Consider the following 4,725-nt stretch of genomic DNA (forward strand, 5'->3'; position numbering starts at 1 on the left):
GTTTGTAATGGTTAAAGTGGCCAAGTAGTTGTGAATTCATTTCCTTGTTTTTTGCCCACATATAATTTGCATCAGTACCACAAGTTTCTCAAGCACGCCTTCTTGGATAGCCTTTAACCCTACATAAGGGCTATCTGAGTAACGACAAAGCATCTATAGTATAGACACCGCAAATTCAGTTGCCAACTCCCGAACTCCAATAATTTTATGAGAAACAATAGGCATGGTCAAAACTTGGTCATATGCAGCGGATCGACCCTGGGCACAGTTGCAAAGCTTATCCAGTGCACCCAAACTTGTTTCGCAAATATTCATGTCTGCTTGAGGAATTATTTCCGACAAAAGAGCAATAGCCCTGACCTCCACCAGTTTCTCTCTGATAATTTCATCCAAGCATTATGATAATAAGTTCCCATAGCTCCCAATATGTTATGCCTTAACTTAGATATTGGCTTGTCTTAATTAGGCCTTGATAAGAATAAAATGCCTAAAAATAGGTCCAGGAGAGCCATGGGCAACTAGGAAAGCCACAGAGCCCTTGAAGGTATAATTCCAATTGAATAGCCAAGCTTGTAGCGAACTTGGCATCCATCCATATCAATCCTTCTGACTTTATACGTTTCAGCCAGCGAGGTCTATATCCTCCCCGTAAGGAAATAAAAATCAGTTTGTAGTTGGCTATGACTGATTAGACTTTAGAAAGGGGAACATGCATGGAGGAATCCTTGAATGGATGGCAATGGGAATCAACAAGGGAGGGAATGGGTTCATTAAACCTTAGAAAAAGAAAATGTGGAGGAAAGTGATGAACAATATTTGGTATTTTTGGATTTGATGGTTGATTGCTACTTATAGACTATGGTCATTTTAAGCACAAAATTCCTTAGTTGTAAACACATAATTGCTCAGACAAGTTGGGGCCTTGTATTTACTGTTAACCATTCTCGAGGAATAACTTATTTTTGACACAGATATTTCCCAAATCTTTGTTTTGTGCGTGAGTATTGATCCCTTGCCCTCACTTTAGCACCCCGACCATTTCAAGAAACAAACCCTGGTTCATGGACACTTCAGAGCCAAGGCCATTTCCGCTACCCAAGGACCAACTCTAGAACGAAATTTCCGGTGTTCAGGTTTTCTTTTGGTTTTTTCATATAAGTTTTTTTATCAATTTTCTACAGAATTTTAGTGTATTTATCAAAAAATATGTTGCCACACAAAATGCAAAATTTCATTGTAATTGTAGGAAAATTTCCAACAGTTTTTACAGTTTGGATTTTTTTTAATTGTAATTATTATAGAAATTCTACTGTATAATTTTTTTATGGAATTTTTTCATTCTATTATATGATTTTTTGAATTAATCTGAGAAATAAAGTTTAAATTTTATACAATGGAATGTTTATATAATTTCATTTTGTTATGTTTGGATATTTATATGATTTCATTATGTCATTTTGGATGTTTAATCTTTTGGTTGAGGAAAATGTTTTTTTTTGGAAAATTATGTTATAGATGCCATAATATTTGTTGTTTTTTATAGTATTTTCTCACAATACATACCATATCTATAATAGCATATTTGCATGTGCAAAGAACAAAAATAAATAAATGAATAGCTTCTACCAAATATGAAAAAATAAGAAAATTAGATCTTAATATTCTAAATGTGTTATGTTGTGAACTCATTCTTTCTATAAGTTATTACAATTGGTAATTTATAATGATAAATTTTCATTTTTGACACAATGCAACCAATGAACACTATAGGCATATACATACCATATCTACATTAGCATATTTGCATGTGCGAAGAACAAAAATAAATAAACATAAATGAATAGCTTCTACCAAATATGAAAAGTTAAGAAAATTAGATCTTAATATTCCAAATGTGTTATGTCGTGAACTCATTCTTTATAAAAGTTATTACGATTGGTAGTTTATAATGATACATTTTCATTTTTTGTCTCAATTCAGAGAAGGAACACTGCAGGCATATTTGATGACACTATTGAATATGTGAAAATCTTTTCAGAGATGTAGTTTGTCTTTGTTTTTCAATTTTTATATATATCTTTATTTTGACAATTACTTTTTTTTTGGGTGAAACTATCTAAAAATTTAGTTCCTTTACATGAAGATATTGAACGTATTTTTTGAACATTTATGTAGTTCATGCACATTATGTTTTTTGTTTGAAATTTATTTCACAAATATCATTTTTTAATTGGATTGGTATTGAAGTTATTTAAATAGAAAATGTAATATGGTATGTGTATTTCAATTTCTGTACGATTAAATTTTATTATATAATTTAATTGCAACAATATCTACATTCATTATTTTCATGTAAGAGAATTATAAATATAATTCGAAGAGATTAAAAAATACATGTAAAAATAAATATTAAAAGTCATATGAAAAGCACTTTAAAAATAAATCCATCATAAAAAAATTGTGTGACGAGTAAGGGTACCGTCAAATTTAACACTGATGGCGAGTGCCCAACTGTCTTCCCATCCCGATGGAAACTACTTACATTAAATTACATCATTAATTGAATAGCAATTTAATGCATATTAAATTATAGCACCGACAGGCGAGGCGTACATTCCACGGCTCTGCCAATTCACTAAACAAAATTCAAAGTCAAAAGTTGCCGCCATACCTGCAGCATGGTAATTTCGGCCTTGACTTTGATGAGAATTTGGTAGCATATGTTACCTTCTTCTACGACAATTGGGACAATCTGCACTTGCTAAGCCATTCGCAACAGCAGCAGGTGCTGCTTTAACAATAGAGCATAGGACTCACAAATACTCAGCAAAGTTAATGATGGGTTCTACAAATGTTACATCCTTACTTCTCTGCTTCTCTTTATTTGTTCTCGTCTCCCTCTGTTTCCCCGCTACAACAGAGGCTCGAACGCTTGCCTCTTTTTCTTCTTCTGATGTTCATCATGATCATTATTTTCCACCACCAACAGGTATGTATGATGGTATTCACTTCTAACGGGTGAATTCATTTTATTATTTTATTTTGTTTATATGTCAATTTTTTTTTTTCAGACAGAAAAAATCATCATAGATTTATATTAAGATAATATAAAGATCTGCATTACATTGTTTCGGGACAGTGAGAGCTGCCCATAACCAACACAACATATGGAACAGATTTGACCGTTTCAGGGAAAACAGAGACAAAAAAGCTACACATGTATTCAAAATTTTAGTTACTACAACTTCTGAGAACAGAGATTAAAACACAATAAGTCACAATAAGTCACATTTCTATGGTGCTAAAGATCAATGAACTGGCTTTCTAAGCAATAGAAAGAAGTCACATTCCCTTGATACTGAAATCCTGAATAGGAAAGGAAGATCCATCATGGATAACTATCAATGACCACAATCTCGACTTCATAACAAGACCCTCCTTGGAGAGAGAGTCAGCCTGGACATTCCTGGAATAAGGAATATGCTGGAAAGACTTTTGGTTCATGGTGTTTCGAAAAAACATTATTTTGCTTAGCCAACCGAGGAGATGTGGACTGCTAATGTGGCCATTCCCATTCACATGATCAATCAACGATTTTGAGTCACCATAAATTGAAATTCCTTGGATGCCTAAAAAGTCACAAAAAGCAAGCAGCCCAGAAAGGGCCCGGGCCTCGGCCATAGTGTTAGAAGCATGCCCTCCATGTCAGGATAGAGAATATTGAAGGCTGACATCCATTACGATGTAAACTCCACAATCGCAGTTGTTGTATCGTTCAGCTCCATCAAAGAAAGCCGCAGGTACCTGGAAAGAAGAGGCTTCCGGCACTTTCTTACAGTCTTTTTTTGTCTGAACATCGTCCTGATTGAACGAGTCATGGCATGCCAATATGCGATGCAGGATTGACTTGAGAGGTTCCTTTGAGTCTTGGAAGATTTGAGCATTTCTCCATTTCCAAAGAAACCAACAGGTTATGATAAACAAGGATCTCCAGGATAGACTTTGCTCGCTCCACCATTTAAACACAGCCTGTACAGAGGGAAAAATAATGTGAGGAAAACCGAAAAACAAGGATAGATCATACCAGATCTGGAGAGACGGGACACATTGGAAGAACATATGCAGGTTTGTTTCCTCAGCACCAAGACACATGGCACATCTACTCGGACCCTGCCAGCTTTTCCTTCGGAGGACTTCCCATGATAGGTTCCTGTTGTAAAAGACCAACCATGAAAAAATTATCATTTTGAGAGGGCATCCTGCCTTCCAAAAGCAAGGAGGGAAAAGCGGGCTGGAGCATGGAGAAGGAGTTGAGATCATGTTCGCATAGATGTCCTTTACACGAGCAGGAGACTTGGCTTTAGGCACTGTCCAAATCAGATGATCACTGGTCCCCGAACGGAAAATTCCCAAGCTGTTAAGATCTTCTTTTACAGAGTTCCAGAGCAGGAGCAGAGCGGTCGGCAAGTTCAGGTCACATCCATCCTTCCACACTGGAATAGGACCTCTCCATGAATCGATCAACTTGTCCCAAGTAAACCAGCCCATTCCATTAAGGAAGCATAATAGGGATGGAGGAAAAGAAATATCTTGACCGTTTAAAATAGGATCAATGCCAATTAGCATTCTGGAACCCGAGGAGAGGTTCCATCTTAGATTTTCCAAAAAGAAGAGCTAGATTTTCCTGAGGCTGAACCATATACATAGGATCGCATTTCCAAAGGA

Source organism: Pinus tabuliformis, chromosome 8 (assembly GCF_031772625.1).
Source record: "Pinus tabuliformis cultivar Carrire ecotype Pingquan chromosome 8, CPIR1, whole genome shotgun sequence".
Taxonomy (NCBI): Eukaryota; Viridiplantae; Streptophyta; class Pinopsida; order Pinales; family Pinaceae; genus Pinus; species Pinus tabuliformis.